This window comes from Protopterus annectens, chromosome 6.part1 (genome assembly GCF_019279795.1).
Source record: "Protopterus annectens isolate FY-2018-M chromosome 6.part1, PAN1.0, whole genome shotgun sequence".
NCBI classification, from domain to species: Eukaryota; Metazoa; Chordata; order Ceratodontiformes; family Protopteridae; genus Protopterus; species Protopterus annectens.
Window position 1 is genome coordinate 552,100,441 of NC_056738.1, and position 19,553 is coordinate 552,119,993.

Below are 19,553 nucleotides of genomic sequence, written 5' to 3' on the forward strand. Positions count from 1 at the left end.
ATCAATGTTACCTAAACTAAATTCTACCACAGATTTTAACTTCAGTACCTTATATCAAGCCTTCTTAAAATCGTTTCCCCACTTATAGCAAAGCCACTTACACACATCTATAACCTACAACTTCTACTATCCCTGCTCCTTTTAAGCATTTCATTATAATTCCCCTTCCAAATTTGTAACTCCTTCTGAATGTAAGGAATATAGGCACATATCAAATCTATGCTTCCTATCAACATTTTTGAAAATTACTATATAAACAAATACTGAACCATATCGATAGTTGCAGGTCACCTTTGTGACCAGTACATGCCTTTAAAACTGCTTTCAGCATGATAGCATTATACTTTGTTACAAACAAACAAACAAACAAGATCTGCCCCAGTTTGAATGATAACCTTGTCCCAGTAGACCTTTTGCTGATATGACTAGAACTTTAGAAACTGTTGATCACAGTGTACCACTCCATCAACTTACTAGACTCAACTTCCTACAAAATATGTTACAATAATTTAAGAGCTACCTGGAAATAGAACATTTCCGGTATTTGGTAGTAACCCCTATTCAGAACCAGGTGCTCTTAACATAGGAGTTCCCCACATTTATGTTACTGAGCCACTTTTGTCTTCCATATTTATTAATGACCTCACAGATGGCTGCATGATGTTTCACATCTCATTATCTCAATCAATCATTATCAATTTCTTCTCTCAATTATCAATCTCTTCTTGAATATATGATCATATAAAATTTTCCACATTTCAGTTTAGTAATGCATGCAGATAATTTACTGTTTCTTGAATCATCTAAAAACTTCACTGATCTTCAATATACACTGCAAGCCAGTTTTAATAACCTCTTTAACTGGGATCATAATGCTCTCATCATCACCCCAAAGAAACTGGCTAGTATGTTATTCTGTACTGCACAAAAACTTGCACAACACCTATGTTTTTTAAATAAAAATAATTATTTCAACAATCTTATTGCAAATGTATCTCAGCAGAAATAGCTAGGACGCATACCTGGCCCATTGTCATTTACAGTTCATACAAATACGTGCAGGCAGGTTATAGCCAGGAATGTTCATATACCCAAGCCTGAGTATGTCCTACCCCTTCTATCTGATGTTATGCTACTAACAACCAAAATCCCCAGATGACTGAAAATAAAATGTGCCATTTTGTACTACTAGCTAATATTCAAGCTCACCACTTTAACTATTTAGAAATTTTAAATGGTAATCTTGAACCTGCAGTAGTGATGGTGCGTTTGGTAAGTGTGATGTTTTTTAAGGGTTTTGGGGAGGGTTTGTGTCTGAGTGAGTTTATAGGAAGGGTGGGTGTGTGTGTTTTGTTGTGTTCATGTGTGTTGGTTTGGTTTGTTGTAGTGTCGGGAGGTAGGTGTATTTGTGTTTGTGTGGTGTATTGTTTTTGTGACATTCGTGGTTTTGAATTTCGCGGTTTTGGGGTTTCGGGTTTGTGAGTTTTCAGCTTTATAGTCTCAAGATACTGAAATTCGATATTTCAGTATTTCAGGATTATAAAGTGAATCTATACATATATATATATATATATATATATATATACATATATATATATATATATATATATATATATATATACATATATATATACATATATATATATATATATATATATATAGATCTAGGACTATTGAACGAAAGTTCAGTACTCCGAATCCACAATCACCGAACACACTTTAACAAAAGCGCTTTCACAAAAAAAGCACTTTCATTAAAGTGTGTTTAAAAAAAAAAGAATAAAACATTACTTTTACGTTTTTGCAGGGGGGCAAGCCCCCCTTCACCCCCACATCCCCCTACTTAAATATTCTCACTCCAGGGTCGCACTACAGTGGAGAATCCCCACTGTAGTGCAATCTCCGCAACAGGCATACTTACGCGAAAGTGCCTTTCGGTGAAAAGCACTTTTGCGCAGGTATGGCCGGCCGAATCTGTTTCGGTAATGTTGCCATTCGGTGATCCGTACGGATCCCATATATATATCTATATCTATATATATATATATATATATATATATATATATATATATATATATATATATATATATATATCAAATCCATAATGATTGTTAGCACACTTATATTTAAAATTATAATCTTCTGCCAAAGGTGAATAAGACAGGAAGAAGGTAAGAGGAACTGAGGATGTGCATAAAAAAAGAGATGAAAGGATTGTGTGAGAGAAGACCTTGGACAATCATACATGACTGTCGAAGAAGGTAGGAGAGTGGAATTGAATCTTGCAAGGTGGTGACAGTTGACATAATACCCTGACCCATGATGAAAATGGCAGAATATGAAGTAGATGATGAATCCTCAGACAATATCCCCATGTTAACAATGACCATAAAAGACCTGGCATCCACACTGAGAAATAACTATGAATAATTAATAGACCTTATTAGACAATGTTTTAAAACTACAGTAGGTGAAATAACATTCAAAATCAGTTGCCATTCTACATGTTGCAATTTTAATCAAGTGTCATACACACACATATTCTTATATCTGTAATTATGATCCAATTGTATTTGTATTGTTGACCTATAAGTACACCATTATCTAAAGTTGTCTTTTAAGTGTACTGTTTCTCTTCCTTTTTATTTACTATTCCTCACCTGAACCTAGTGTGTTGCTGAAATGGGTTGTCAGACCAGACTGGGCCTCCTACTTAGTTAAAAATAATTGCAATAAAGAAATAAAACAAACATACATGTAGTCTATGTTTCCTAAATGTTCATGCTTTGTTATAACTTCAGCTGTATGTCTGTTGTGATTGTTTTTTTTTTTTTGCCAATTGAACTTGTATTCCTTGCTATGATTAATTTTGGTGTCTTTGCCTTCTTGGTCTAGGTTGTGGCTAAAATGTTTGCGTGTTCTTGTTCATTTATTCGGTTAACAAATGTAATAAATAAATAAGTAGACAGGTAAGTAAAAAGACGTGTGTGTGTGTGTGTGTGTGTGTGTGTGTGTGTGTGTGTGTGTGTGTGTGTGTAGATATATATATATATATATATATATATATATATATATATATATCTCAAAAAATTTCAATAGATAGACAAAATGACAGACAGGCAAATAAGTAGGGAGATAGATGGGCAGAGAAATAGATGAACATTAAGCATAAGGGCAGGATGGCTTCTTGAAGATAACTTTTACACAAGTTAAAATAGTGATACAGAGAAAATAAGAAGGACATCTAGTTACATGGACACTCCTATGTGTAATTTTTATTTAGGTACAGGTTTCTTTATTTATTTAGTTTGTTTGTTTGCTCAGGTAAGTTTAATGGAATCAGTAAAATCAAACTACGCATATTTTTGTAAAGCTGGCAAAATGAATAGTAAAATAGATATTGCGATAAAATTAGACAGTACATATTTGTGATATAAGGTAGACAAACAATATGAAGACGTAATGTATGCTTTGAGTAATTAGCAGATATTGGAGATAACACATAGTTAAGAAACACAAGGTCAGATTATACAGTGAATACAATGTCTATAAGCAATGAGAGTATAAACTTTGAGCAGTATGTATGTGTTATTGCAAGTGAGATTGGAAGCTTCTATGTTCTATTTTAATTTGTGCAGGAGGGAGTGAGAATTGAGCTGGCATTTGTAGACGTGAATCAATTGAAAGTAGGAGAGAGTGCTTAGGTTGCATGACCTGCCTGCAGGCATTTGATATGGACTTGTTTTTGGAGGAATGATTTTAATTGTAACCTACATTTTGGATAAGAGGAAAGCTGTTTTATAAATGCATATTACAGTTAATAATCTATGAGAGCTTGTTAAAAGCATATAGTTCTCACTTCACAAGAAGACGCATTTTCACATCTGTACTTATCATCAAACAGCAAATTAATTAACTGTCATCTAATTATGACACCCAGAGAACATTGTTTATTTCCATGCAGCTTTAAGAAAAATCGAATGACGTTGAATGATTCACTGGTGTGCAGTTTATTTTAAGCGTGGGAGTCTCTTTAATCATCCTGTTTATTACAATGATTTTTTACAAGTATCCCTATCCCAGAAGGAATTCAGATCTGACAGAGCATTCACCCAGATACAGTAGTTTAATTCTCTTGAAACATATTTGTTTTTCTGTAGCATTAAGGAGAAATTCAAGCATTATACAGAATCTGGAATCAGTATAACAGCAACACTGCTCTTTTCCAGGCCACTGAGCTGTTTAGTATAAATTGATCCCTGATAGTATTGAATAATGATGCCGTGACTAATTACGAGTACCTCTACTTACATGTTCACATGGAATGTGAAGCACATAACTAAGTATTTTATTGTTATTACTGCAGAAAATCATCTTTTATAAACTTTCCAGTGTCAGATGGATTAGTAAATAGTCCTCTGAAATGCAACGGCATAACACTGTTAACATACATCCCAGCAAATTACAGAATGTAGATCATGGCGAAACAAAGACTGTGCTCATATGCAGTTTTTCTCATTATGGCAATAATATTGGAAAACTATCAAATAGTACAAAGTAGTGGGTTTGCCTGTGATGCAGAGAAGGTGGATTTGACATTATATCTTTTGGTTGATTCTTCATAAATTATGGTTTGCTTTAATGTATTGTTTATGTATTACAGCCTCTTTTGTGTGTGTGCATTTGTCCCTGATTCTTGTGTTAAGAGGCTGGAATTTTTTTTAATATCAGCCTGATGTGGTATACCATACACACAGTCAATTGGCTTTAACTGTTGAGTTGTGACAGTGGGAGATGTTTGTGGATGAAAATAACTTGCCTTCTTAATGCTGTCTCCTTATTAATCATTTGGCTTTGCAGGACTATGGTGCATTTGTGACAAATTAGTGGGAATACTTGTGGTTACAATTTGCATGAAACAGAACTAAGCTATCTTTCCATATCACTGTTGCAGTTTTCATAACCTATGAGCTCTCCTGTAAAGGATAGCCCTACTTCTGGCTAGTATACCAAAGTCTTTAATTCTTATCAGCATTGTAGCTCAGAAGTATGTTCCCTGCATAAACATAGGGCATAAAGGTGATGTACGGATGTTCCAAACTCAGAAATGTTTTGCCACCAGTCTGAAAAACAGAGCTGCATGTCAGTCTGAATGCCCTTTGCTGTGCTAGTTATACCAAGCCTTTTGCAATTAAGTACCCCTTTGGGATTCCTTTTCTTTTCTTTTATAGTGAATTTTGAGAGTTCATGTCATCCACAAAAGGGAAATGTCAGTGTGGGAGGCAGATTCCACATAAGGATTATCACAACAAGTGTTTATGTCTTGGCACTTCTCATGACCACACTCAGTGCTCTATTTGTCAGGTGTTTGTGCCAAAGACTCTTCACAACTGCCTGTCTTCTCTTTCCATTTATCTTGAGAACCAATATCTAAAGTTGTTGGCCCAGGGTACCATGGCAAATCCACCTGTCACAAGGTGCAGCCACTTCTTAAGAAAATACCTAGAAAGTCAATGTCTGATACTGCTGCTTTTTAGACTCTGCTGGACATCTGTTTCAAAGGGGATGATACTCCTGAAGACCCCTGGTGCTGATGTCAGTTCCCTCTGCTGCGATCCTGGCTGAGGCCAGCATGGAACAAGCTTCTCATATGTCATCCAAGGCTTTGCAAATGTTCATAACAGATGTAAAGGAGGAATCATGTAAGGTCATATCTGAGGGGCCTAAGAGCATTCCCCAGATCATAGTTAAAGCGGAAATTCCTTGTACCCTGATTGAGTCAAGGCAGGATTCTGAACCACTAAGGTTTATTAAAGCTGATGTCCCCCTTAAGAAAAGACAGAAGATTAAGCACATTTCTGCTACTCCCAAAGATTGTCAGAAGGAGTGGCAGGATTTTACTCGGGTCTTAATGCCATGATGGCTTTGAGACCACTCTAGGGGGTTTTGTTTAATGCCTCTCCTTGGTCCCCGACCCCTAAAAGATCTAGGAATCTGATTACTCTGCTGAGAAATCTGACTCAAATGAGGATTCCTTGGCTACTCCTCCCAAATGCAATCACCTTTTGACTATATCTCTAAGGGGATGAGTTCTTAAGTCCTGACTCCCCTTTGGAAATGGACTCATCCAAGTTTCTGACATCCAGAAGGTATTACGAGTTCTTGCAGATGGACTTCCCTAAGCCTTCTGCTATTTGTTTTAGCTGCTCTGCTGGATGCTTTTTCAGCTGCTTCTTTGGCTCCTGATTCCCATCCTCCTGCTCTTAAGAATCATGACCACTTTTATAAGGTGCCTGAGGCTTTCAAATTTATTTATAAGTGTTCTCCTTCCATCCCAGATGTGGTTTCTTGTCTCTGCTGATAAGCCTTTTCAGCTTTTTACTTTTTCTAAACTTCTTCACTCAGACAATGGCAGTTGAGACATGGAGAGGCTGGGAAAGGTCTACACTTCTGCCATTCTGGTGTTGTGTGCCATAAACTATCCAACTCACAAGACAAGGTATATTTTATCCCTTTTGTGTCAGCTGAGAGGGATTCTGTCTGACATGGCTGATTTTGATACTAAGTCCACTGCTCTTTCTGTAGCTGGATCCACATATCAGGTAGCTCATCACTCCATAATGGATAGTTACAAGGTTCTGTTATGAAACACTGTTCCTGGCTTTGGCTTCAAGCTATGCCTAATGATATTAAGGCTGAGCTTCTTGATGCTCCATTAGATAATCAAAATCTGCGAAGGTCCATAGGCATGTTTTTCCGACAAACCATCCCAGATGCCTAAATCTCAAAAACTTTCCTTTTAGGACAAATCTGCTCATCAGACATTCTGCCTCCCCTTCCCCTTTGCCAGGTTCCCTTGTCTATCGGACTTTCTCTATCAATCCCTGTTGGCAACAGATTACTTCAGACCCTTGGGTTATTTCTATCATCTGTCAAGGCTACTTCAATGTCTGGAAGTCTCTTCCCCCCTTTCTGGGCATTTCTAAACTCCCTTCAGATCAAATTCCACATTTTTCAGGAGGACTGCAGGATTTCCTGGATTAGGACACTATTCAGCCATTCCAAGAAGCCCTAAATGGTACAGGGTTTTATTCCACAATGGTTCTAGTCCCCAGAAAGGAGGTGTCCTGGAGGCCTGTTTTAACATTTTTTTGAATACTTTCCTCAAAGTATCACCTTCAGGATTCTTTCTCTACAGACACTGTTTCTCCTCTTGCTTTCTAAAGGCTTTCTAGGTTCCTTAGAGTTGAAGGATGCTCATCTTCATATTCCCACTCACCCTCTATTCAGGAAGTATTTATGTTTCTCTGTGTTTTCCTCTTATTTTCAGTTATCTGCTTTGCCCACTGGTCTTTCCACAGGCCCAAGGATATTCATCAAGTGCCCATCTCCAGTCATAACATTCTGCAGGCTTCAAGGAGTATAAATATTTCTTTATTTGGATGATCTGCTCCTTCAGGTTCCCTCTCCTTCCAGTCTCCTACAGGACCTGCCCTTTATGACTCCTATTGCACAGGCTGGGTTTCACCATCCATCTCTAAAGGTCTGTCCTGTCCCCCTCTCAGGATCACATCTTCCTGGTATGGAGGATCCAAATTGTTACATTGCTGGCCTCTCTACCTGCTCTCCAGGTACTGTCTCGAACAACCTACTTCCAGTCCTTACTGCCTCTGTCTCTCTTGCCAGCCAGGGAAATTCTGAGGGCTCTAGGCTTCTTGGCCTTGACCAACCTCATGCTCCCTTTTGCCAAGCTTCATATGTGGAAGATTCAGTGGTGCCTGCAGTTGGTGTGGCTTCAGGACTGTCACCCTCTGGAATTTCCATTTCCCTTACTTAGTTGTCTAAAGCTTGAGCTTCAGTGATAGATTCAAAACATATCTCTCAATCCAGGCATCCCTTTCTAGCCTTCTGCTCCATCTAAGGAGCTCTTTACAGATTCTTCAGATCAAGGTTGGGGGGCTGTTTCAGACAGTATGAAAGGTCAGGGTCTCTGGGCTCCTCATCAGCAACTGGATCACATCATCATCAAAGAAATGAGGGCCCTTATCTTTGGTCTCCAGGTTTTCCACTCATTTTGCACCCCAGGACCTTTCAAGGTCTATACAGACCACAGTCACATGGTACATCAACAAATGGGGTGAAAAAGGTCTTATCTACCTTGCAGGCTAGCACTTTAGGTCTGGGAACTAGCTATCCAAATGCAGGTTTCAATACAGACAGTTTGCATTCCTTCAGGACAAAACCTGGTGGCAGACTGTCTGAGCAGGTCCAGGGCTCAACCTCATGAATGGATGGTTCACAGAGAGGGGTTTTTGGACATAGTTCATAAGTGGCATATCCCACAGGTGGCTCTCTTTGACTCATTTCTGTTTCAGAGCCTCAAGTCATCTGGCTTGGATGGTGGACACCATGTGTCTTTTATGGAAGGAAATGTTCCTTTATGCTTTCCCCCCTTCCTCTTCTTCCCAGGGTTCTACACAAAATCAAACAGGACTCTCCAAAAATCTTATTGGTGACTCCCTGTTGGCCCAGACAACACTAATTCTGCCTCCTTTCCTTTTTCATCTGACCAGGAGCAATCATCACAAGTTACCTTATCAGATGGATCTTCTCGTATAAGACAAGGGGTCTCTCCTTCACCCTTATCTATCCACTCTTCAGTTGACATTTTGGGGATAATTTCAGCACCATTTCCCTGATGATATGCTTAAGGTTCTACATGAGGCCAGGAAACCTATTACCAGAAAAATCATATATGTCTAAATGTGAACTGCTCCTTGCTGGTTTAGCATATTCTTCTGTCAAAGCTCACTTGTCAGCTATATCTGGTTGTATCCTTTTAAATCCTTCAATGGCTGTTAGTTTTGAGGTTGAACAATTCCAGAAAGGCATTCTCCACATGAAGCCCCCAAGAAAGCATATACTTCCTTCTTGTATCTTAATTTTGTTCTTGAGAAATTGACCCAGGCCTTTGGACCCTCTACTTCTTCTAATCTGCAGCGTTGCACCTGAAAGAATGTTTTAGCAATTGCCCTCATTTTACCAAGACAGTTTCTGATCTCCAAGCTTTGATGGTGATTTTCCCTTTTTGATTTTTCATAGGGACAGTGTGTCTGTGCATACTAATCCTTTTTTTATGCCCAAGGTGGTCAATGAATTGACCCTTAATCAGTCTATCCAGCTTCCTTCCTTTTTTTCCTTCTCCACAATCTTCTAGTGAGAAGGTTCTATACAACCTGGATCTTCATAGACAGCTCAGGTTTTATTGCTTCCCTATCAGGGATTGCTATGAGAATATAGACAAAGAGAAACAGATAGGGGAATCTTAAATTAAAGACCTGCACTGCCTAAGTTTTTAATTGAATTTAGAACAGAAGCTGCTGTTAAAAAGGGGTTAATCGGTAATGCATATAAAGTATTGCACGATAACTATAGGAATTAATCAGAAGAGGTCAGAAAAGATTGGAAAGAGAGTCTGGGTAAGCAATTCACAAAGAAACAATGGGGGGACATATGTACGGCTCTGAAATATGCAACAAAGTCTAGAAGATTTAGGATTTTTACCTGGCAGTGTTTGCATAGATAATTTTATATCCTAAGCAGACTCCAAAGAATTTTACCTCAGGTAGATGGCAAATGTTGGAAGTATAATGGTGATGAAAAAGATAACTGGGAGCATATATTTTGGGAGTATAATTAGTTTGCAGACTTTAAAATTACCTACTAAGTACTCTGTTGGGAATCCTGACCAAGCAAATGGGTGTAACTAAGGAAAGTATTATTATTTTTTTTAGCTGGGACACAGGATCTGAATTGTCTAGACATAGTAAAGTCTTGTTAAATTTAATTCTGGTGGCAGCAAGAAAGTAATTACTAGAGATCAAGAATCAAAATGGAATCCGACTATACTTGAAGTATCGAATATTGTAACAGAGATAAAACAACAAGAGGTGTGATCATTAGAAAAGGGTAGGAGTAAATTACACAGAACAAAATGGAAATTGTGGGAACAGTACATGCTGAAAATTGTCTTAGAGGAGGAATGAGGTATAGGAGAATGCAGGAATTGAATAATTTATGTAATGTTGCCTAGATTATTGGCTATATAACAACATATGTGATGTATCATTTTTGTAAATGTGAACTTGTTAATATGGTTTTATTACTTTTATATAAATTTAAGTTTGCCTTTGTCACATGGCTATACATAAATCTGAGCAAATTTTTGTTCATTTTCATGCCAGGACACTGAGTTTGACAGTTTTCTCCTGGATTTAGAAATACATTTATTTTTATTATTCATTTCACGGCAAACAGTTTTCTGCTTCTGCTCAGGCCCTTTTAACCCAAGTTGTGGCCTACTCAGAGGCTTTCTCCAAGGGACTGGACACCAGTTCCATCCTTGAAGCTCTACTTGGTACTCTGTGCACACCTTCTCCAAACATTACAAATTGGATGTAATTGCCAGAGCCAGGGTAGGTTTTGCCAAGGCTATTCTTCATGTGTTTGTGGAGGGTGCCTCTTTGCCTTCCTCCTCCCTTTCATTACAGTAGCTTTTGCACTCTCCCATACGTTGTGAATACTGCAATAATGATATGGAAGGATATAGCTCAGTTGTGTAAAGTATTACCATAACAGTAGCTGTCCTTCCCCTCATTGATGAAGTATTCAATCCTTTCCTCCTGCCTCACCTTGCCCCCTTTTTTTCTGTTAGGAACATCTTTCTGGCCTTTGGTTTTTTGCCCTCCTCCATAGACTTTTCATTTTTCTTTGGGTGTGTCTGTTCTTCTTTCTTCTGGGCTAGCTCTAGGTCTTTTGGGGCACTTCAGTTTTAAGTTTGGAGCATCCATACATCACATTTATGCCCTATGCTGATGCTGTGAGCATATGTCTGATATATGATACTGATAAGAATTAAAGACTCTGGTATACTGACCAGATGTAGGACTATCCTTGGCAGGAGAATCCCACAGGTTATGAATACTGCAACAGTGAAGAGAAAGACATTTACTGCTATGGTAAGATTTTACACAACTGTACTTTATTTAGCTATCAACTGTCCCTAACCTCCTGATTGTACCTCATAAAATGTGTGGATCTCTGGTAAATCTCAGATTGCAAAAATCAAGTATGACATACATTTGAGTTTTAGATTTCATATCATTTATAAAATACTTGCTGATGAATAAAAATAGAGCATTTTTTGACATTTCTCCCTGATTTTGGGTGTTTGTCCCTCATTTTTTTTTAAAAGCATTATCCCCCATTCTTGTATTAAGGGGTTGAGAGACAGTTATACCTTTTTCCCTATCATATTCACAGGTGTACATAAGAAAGTGTCCATAACTGCTCAGTGTAGGCTGTCTGTGGATTAAAATAACTTATCTTTTGGTTATTTGCTTAGTTAACTGTCTGGCTTTGCAGGACTAGTACACATTTGAGAAGTAAATTGGAATACTTGTGATTATTCATGGGAAGCAAAGTCGCATGTAGCTTTCAGCTGTCTCTGATTTTGCAGAATGCTCTTGGTTTTTCTTTCCTAGTTTTGGTTTGTTCCTCTTAAAAGATGTTTTTTTTTCTGGTACTTGAGTTTCAGACTCCATTTCCTTCATAAAATGCATGCTAATGTAAAACAAAGAAAAATAAAACATTAACAAATTTACAACTTTAAGAATATAAGAACAATAGTTAAAATATGTCTCTGATCTCGGACTTCATCCTCCATTATTTAGGTTCATGGGTAGTTACAAGGTATGCCATTCAAGAGACCATTAAAAAGCCTAGTCCAAATTCATAACTGCCCCAAAACACTTTCTGACAAAGCGACTTGCTCAAGTTCTAACAGTAAGCAAATGAAAGTGGAAGATTCAAACCCTGTACTCTTGGTTTAGCAAGCAGCTTATTACCAAAGTAGAGCTTTAGTCCTTTGCACTAATTGACAGATTAAAATTAATCTAATTTCCTGGAGTGGGATTAGGACCCACAGCCTTCTGATCTTCCATCACCAAAATTGCTGATGTTACTGTTGAGCCACTAACAGTACAGTGTTGTTACTGATTCTTGCACTGAGATAGTTTTGTCACAATCAGATGAGATGTACATACAGCAAAGTGTTTATAACTGACTATAACTTTTGAGTTGGAGTATGTACTGTCTGTGATTGAGAGTAACTTGTCCTTGTATTGCTTGCTCACTTTCAGCCATCTGGCTTTGCATGACTACTGTACATTTGTATAAAGTAAGCTGAGATACCTGGGATACTGTGTTGTATGCTTGAGTGAAAGTAGACTTTAAAAACAATAAGTGTTGTGTTCATATTTATTTATTTATTTTCCTAAAATCTGATATCTGAAATACACATAGTCAACAATGGGGCTATAACTGATGCATGGCCCTACTGTCATGGTCAGCTTAAACATTTCTTTAGCTTTATAGAACTACTGTGCATTGTGAACAGCAAATTGGGATACTTTACTGTGGTCATTTAGTTATTAAATGAAAACTCCACCTTAGAACTAAAAAAATCGATTTTTGACTCTGTGTTTTCTGAGTTACTTTTAACACCTCAAAATCACTCTGACTGCTTTATATAGAATTTTAGTGTGTATTCTGCAAATGTCGGTCAATGGGCTTGACGTATCAATGTGATCTTATTTTTCTTCAAGCCGTTCTCTTTCCCATAATCAATTTCAAGTCTGCTTTATACGAGTCATGCTAGACATAAGGAAGTAATGGTGTATTCCCATGCCATTCTCATATAATGGGATTAGTGTCTGTCACTGTTATCTTATATACCTTCTGTAACAGGACTGCTTGTTTTATTTCCTGAATGGCCCTCATTTGTGTGTGTCTCAGGGCTTGTTTTATCATATACTAAGGAATTATACAGCTGCAACCAAAATAGTTGCTAAATTGCAGGTATTTGTTCAAAATATATTTTTTGTAGTCAAATATAAATTGACAGCCCCTCCCCCTACACTTTGCTAAATGTGCTGATACTTTACAAGAATTTCAAGAAAATATTTTCTAACTTTTCTCTAAATGTCACATACATCTTAGATACTACTCATCTTAAAATGTAAAGTAGTATAAACAACAAACATTTAAAGTTTAAAGCTTAGCATTTCAATACTGTGATGCTGCTTATGTAAATTTGTTAAAAGAGGATCTACTCTGTTTTGTTATGAATGGATGGCTACAGCAGCATGGAAGCAGCTGTGAATCAGTGTAAGTTATCTTCCTCTCTGCAATAAAGACAATGGAAAACAGTTTCACACCTCTCTGTCTTGGTTACAGCAGCCTGATTACAAATTTCTCTATGTCTGTGGTATGTCATGCAAGTGTAGACAAATTCTTATGCAACTTATGTGAGAAGTTAAGCTTAGAAAAGTGAGTGGTCTTCCCCTTTCTTTGATACCAAAGTGAGGAAATTAAAGTTTTATAAAGTGCAAGCAGGTTTCAGGCACTTGCATAGCACTGGAATCGTATTATAGGGAGAAATGCAACCTAATAGCTGAGTTAAAGTGTAGGAGAAGGTGGAGTTTTCCTTTAAGATCAGACATAGATGATCATGACTTGGTCTCTTATCATAACTGATATATGGGCTCAAGATACAGATACCAAGAAATTTGCCTCAGGTGCAAAGCTTGAGAGGTGAATCTTGGCATTCATGTTGAGAGCATATAATGGGGGTTATAATTGATGAAACCCAGCTGACCAGCTTTACCTGCTCCATATACTACCAGTTACAGGAGAAAAAGTGTCAGACCTCAAAATGTTATATGGGCTTTCAAAGCCTTTGAATGTTGGTAAAACATTTAGCATTGCCAAACAGACAGCAGGCAGAACCAGTGCCCCTCTGAAAAACAATTAAAACCTTTTAGACACTTTATTTGACTACATGTTTTGTTTATTAGTTGGGGAAAGTTAAATATTTATCTCCCTTTAATGGTGTCTTACTTTCTTCTGCCATTCTTTGCTGGCTGGCACTGTCTGCTGTTAACCCCTAACAAGACCCAGTCTTAACAGTGCTTCAAATGTGCTTGACAAAGGCTTAAGTACACTTCTGACATCAAAACGGTGCTTAAAAAGCTTATATTTTCCCAATTTTGCAGTGTAATCTCAATATTATATGTCCTACATAGAGGATTATGATCATAACCAGAATGTTATGTGTTCAAGACATGGATGTCAAGAAATTCATCTAGAGAGCAAAGCTTGAGAGGTAAATCTTGCATCTATGTCAAGAATACATAATTTCCTGGGTTATGATCATAAAGATTTGATTATAATTCCTTGTTGTCATGGAGCTTTACCTAATCTCATGTACTCCAAATGTTTGAAAAAAACACAATACAGAGTAGTAGCAGTAAATGTTTTACAGCTTAGCACAGCCAAACAGAGAACAGCCACTCAAGAAGAACATTGAGAAGCCAATAAATTCTTTGTTTGCACTTATATAAAAAGTCCTTCTCTTGTGACCTCTGAATATTAATTGCAAGACTAGTGCTTAACAGTGGCAGAAGAGGTAACAATTGCTAAGCACTATTATGACATAAGAAATGTGCCTAACAAGCTTTTTAGTAATTTACATGCATAATCACTGTACTTCATTCAGTACATCTGAGATGTATGTACAGTCAGGTTTTTGTAATTTATGGGTTCAGACATTGGTGGATTATAATGGCAGCAGACTAAATATTATTTTATAGTTTAAAAGAATCAGGAAAATGAATCCAAAAGAAAATGGGCATTTGTGTGTGTGTTTGCGTGTGTGTGTGTGTGTGTGTGTGTGTGTGTGTGTGTGTGTGTGTGTGTGTGTGTGTGTGTGTGAGTGTGTCTGTATATAGGGGTACCTGTGGGTTGAGAGCCATTCAGGGTTCTAAGTACATTTAATGAACACTGCAGGTTTACTATCAAAATGTGGAAAATCAAAACAATTTCCACTTTTTGATCAAATTTATCTGACTTTGGTAATACAGAATTACTAACATTTCAGAAATGGTAACCACGGAATCGACATTTAAACACCAGAAATTCCAATATTGAAATTCTGTGTTACCAGTAACATTTTTCAGGGGTCCAAGCCCCCCCTGCACCCTCCACACCCCCTGCATATTATATATTCCGACTCTGAGATCGCACTACAGTGAGGAAAAGGGCAAATTTTCTGATCCCCACTATAGTGCAATCTGTTATCAGAAATTCGATTCCATATTAATGAATGCATGCAATGATTCACTAATGGGGATTTGAACATTTCTGGATTGGCATTATGGAAACTAGACAACACACATCTGGCTATCCCAGTTTTGCATTTTGATAGTAAACCAACACTGCATACTACACAATTTAGTATTCATTTAGTATTCATGGGGTTTCTCGTTGCCATTTCAATGAATAATGGGAAGGCAATTAACACAAAGATTTAATTTGTGTCACTATGAGTATTATTTATTTATTTATGCATTTATTTATTTATTCATTTTTTTTAATAAATAAGGCACCCAAGCTAAAGATTATGACAGGTCTGTGCATGCATAGACAGTAGACACAGTAAGCTGGTGTCTGTTATTTAATACTTTTCCTTTAAACTAAAAACACTACTTAGAAATCACTTTTTAGTTCAGTGCATATGCTGAGATGAATTAGCAGTGTTAAACATAAAATTTTATGGAAATAAATTATTTTCTTGGCTGGGCATGAGTCCACCTGGAGCTGTGGGCAGGGAACAACTGTCAAAATAACCACTATTATATTCTACAAGTAGCAGTAGGGATCATTGTAGTTGTAATTTGTTGGTTTCACAACTTCTGTAATGTGAGTTTTTTTTTAATTATGCTGTCAGAAAACTAGATATGTAGGCTACATGTAATGAGGATGAAAACAACTTACCTTTTTCATTTGCCAAAGTATAAAGTCTGGCATTACAGGCTAATCTGCATTTATATCAAATAAACTAGAATATTTAATCTCTGGCTACTCTTTATGTGAAGCATATTAAGTAACTATCCCTCATTTCACAGATTGTCCTTGTCTTTGCCTAACATTTTTGAGTATGTACTTCACAAAATGTGTAGTTTTCTGACAAATCATTGAGGACTGCAGTCATTAATTGTGGGGGTGGGAGCTGGATATGGATGAAGGCAACTTACCATCTTGTTGTTTGTCTATTTACAGTCTAGCTTTAGTTGACTAGTGTGTTTTTGTATGAAGTAACTTAAAATATTTTTCTCTACTTGCATACTGTTTTATGGGAACAGAAACTTGAAACTGTCCCTGGGTTCATATAATGTCTATGACTTTGCTTTATATTTTTGTTTTATTCCTCATAAAATCTGTGGTTTTCTGATTGAGGATTGCAGTCTCTAAATGAGAGGACATGGTAGATGTGGGTGAAAGCAAATTGCACTCAGTTTGTTTTCTCAGCTTACAGTTTGGCTTTACTAAACTAGTGTGTGTTTCTATGAATTATATTGGAATACTTTACTCTCTGTATGCTTTTTAAGTGAAGCCAAGTTGTAACTCTCCCTGATTTTACATAATGTCCCTGATTTTGCCTCATATTTTGGTGTGTTCTTCAAAAAATTGTGGTTTTCTTGCAAATCACTGAGAATAAGTTTTTGAGCTTCAGAATTCATATCCCTCAAAAAATGCATGACACAGCTGGTCCATAGAACAGCAGAATGGAGCCCTTAGTACAACCCAGATGACCCAAGATTAACTATTAGCTCTGGTGCTGATGGAACCAGGGAGGGAGGGAGGGAAAAAGGGATGAGAAAGACCAACTTTACCAGCTCTCGTATTCCATGAGGGAAGGATTTCTACCCCTGATAAATAGACACATCTCTAGTGATAGGAATATGGTATAATAATAGGACAGATTGCCAGTAAAACTATGGTATCTGGAGGTGATGGAGCTAGCTGACACTGGGTGCAGTGATGCTATTTAATTCAGTATCACTGCCCAGTTATGACATAAAAAATCATTCCCAGAGTGCAGGGCCAACATGCATAATACTGCAGTCTTCTCTGCTCTATTTTTTTCCTCCAACCCACCATTGGCACAGTCCCAGCTCCAAGGCTATTTCCAAGGACACTTAAAGATAAATGGTACTACTAGGTAGCTGATGGTCATCTAGGGGCATGCAAATGGGAAGGAAAAGGAAAATAGATTCTCAAACAAAATTTGCAATTCTAGCAACTTTCTAAGTATATGAAAACAATATTTGAAAGCTGCTCCTGATTTTGAGCCACTGTCTCGTAATTATTAGTTGGCTTTGTCCCTCATTCTTGCACAATTAGTTTGAGAAGTATAATTTTTATCACAGTCAGATGAGATGTACACAAAAAAGTGACTATAACTCCTGGGTGGGGTGGTTTTTTTGTGAATGAAAGTAGCTTACTCTTGTGCTGTTTGTTCAGTTTTGTATGATATAAATTGGAAGACTTGGGCCACTATGTGTTGTTGTGAAACAAGCCAGACATGCATTATTGTATCCATAATTATTATTGTTTTTGCTACAATCAGGCATCTGTAGTGTACACAATCAAAATCTGGCTATGATTGCTGGGAATGGGGGCTATCGTTGGATGAATGTGGCTGACCATACTGTCATGATAACTTAAGAAATCATTAGTCTGTATTTGCAGGGCTAGTGTGCAGTTGTGTAAAGTAAGAATTTTTTATCACATTCAGACTTTTACAGTATACAGTTTCAAGTGGCTGTAATTGATGAGTATAGATGTCTGTGACTTACAATGACAGAAGTTCATAATGTCCTTAATTGGGAATCCACAAGAGCATATGTATTTATTCATGGTCCCCCCAAAAAAGTGGGTGGGGTGGGGATCTCATGGTCAAAAACACCCATGGCTGAATGTGCACTTAATCTGCCACTGCTACTGCTATACAACCTTGATAGATATTATAATTAATGTGTCATTTCAGAATGAAAAACAGAGACCACCACTCTGTACTATGGCAAAGTCAGCTACTGCAATCCAATAAATTACACAGTGCTGGACAGAATTTGTATTGTCCAGCTCACACAAAGACATGAATAATATATTCAGGATTTTGAGTCAACATCTTTAGCTCTGTTTTTAAGTGTCTCTTTATACCTACAGTTTTCAATAATTTAACAGTTGTTTTTTCTCTATATACCTGATACTAAAATCTGTTAAGATATGTAGGATGGGAAAAGCAAGGGTGTACCTCTAGTAATGTACTCAATGACTCTAATTGCAGAAAGTATGCTTGAGGCTGGCATAGAAAATACTACAACACTTTTTAATTACTGTTTACAGAAAACCATTTTCTGAAGTCTCATTTATTGGCCTTATTGTATTATAAAAGATTGTGCCTTACTCCCTGTACAATTTGGACCATTTTCAAGAAGTAATTTGCATTTTTCTTATAATGCCAGAAAAGGGTGGTTTTATACATTTTTAGGACACTCTTACAACTGTCTTATATAGTTAAAATTGGTAACATCTTTATAAAGTATATTTATGAATATGTCTGAATCTCTAACAACACCATCATGAGTTCATTGCTAGCTGTCAAAAATTGGAGTTCAGTGACTGAAACTGCATTCATCATTTTTAGGTGCAGAACTGTATATTGGCACATACAAATTTGTTTACTATTACTTTTTAAAACTTACCTTTACATGGGGATCTGTCATTTAAATGACCTGTGCCATCTCATTTTAAATAAATGACATTGTGATGGCAGGGGCTCAAAATATCTGAGACCCGCTGTGTTCTGCAACTATTAGTTTGTCAAAGTTATACGTTTGAAAGCAGCCTGCTCTTTTATAATGATGCTTTTATTGGGACTTATTTAAAATGCTCTAATGCATGGCTCTTCAGTAGGTTACCCAGGAAAATGCTATATGTGCAATAAACATTTACTAACTCCAGTTAAGATAAACTCACATTTTGAAGTATATTTTTACATCTGTACCACTTTATTCAGCACTGGTGTTTTCTTAAAGGGATATATTTTTATAGAGGAATACAAGGCTAACTATCCTGAAGGGCCATTTTAGGAGTAGCCAATAACCTGAGGTCAGAATCAAACCCTATACTTTGTGTCTATGAAATAAAGACCTTAACCATTTTGCCAAACCCACCCTTAACTTAGTATTATAGATTCACAGGTAAGTACTAGGCTAGCTTCCCTTATGTGCCATTGTAAGCCTAGCTAATTTCCCTTTAAAGGTATGAATCAAACCCTGTGCTTTTTAACTGTTATACCACCCCCCAGACCCTTATAGCAACCCTCCGAATCTAAAGGAATTCTAAACTATGATTGCTTATTTGAGTATCTGCAACAGACAAACAAAGCCAGGACACATCTTAACAAACACGTATTTTTTAATGGAAATGAAGGTTTGCTTTACTGAGACTAATGTGTACACTGCTATCCTGAAGTTTTACTTATGATGGCTCACTGTTTCACAGTCCATTGAAAGCTATAATACAGAACATGCAAAATCTAGCTTTTCACACTAATCACATTGCATATCTATAAAACATTAGCCAAG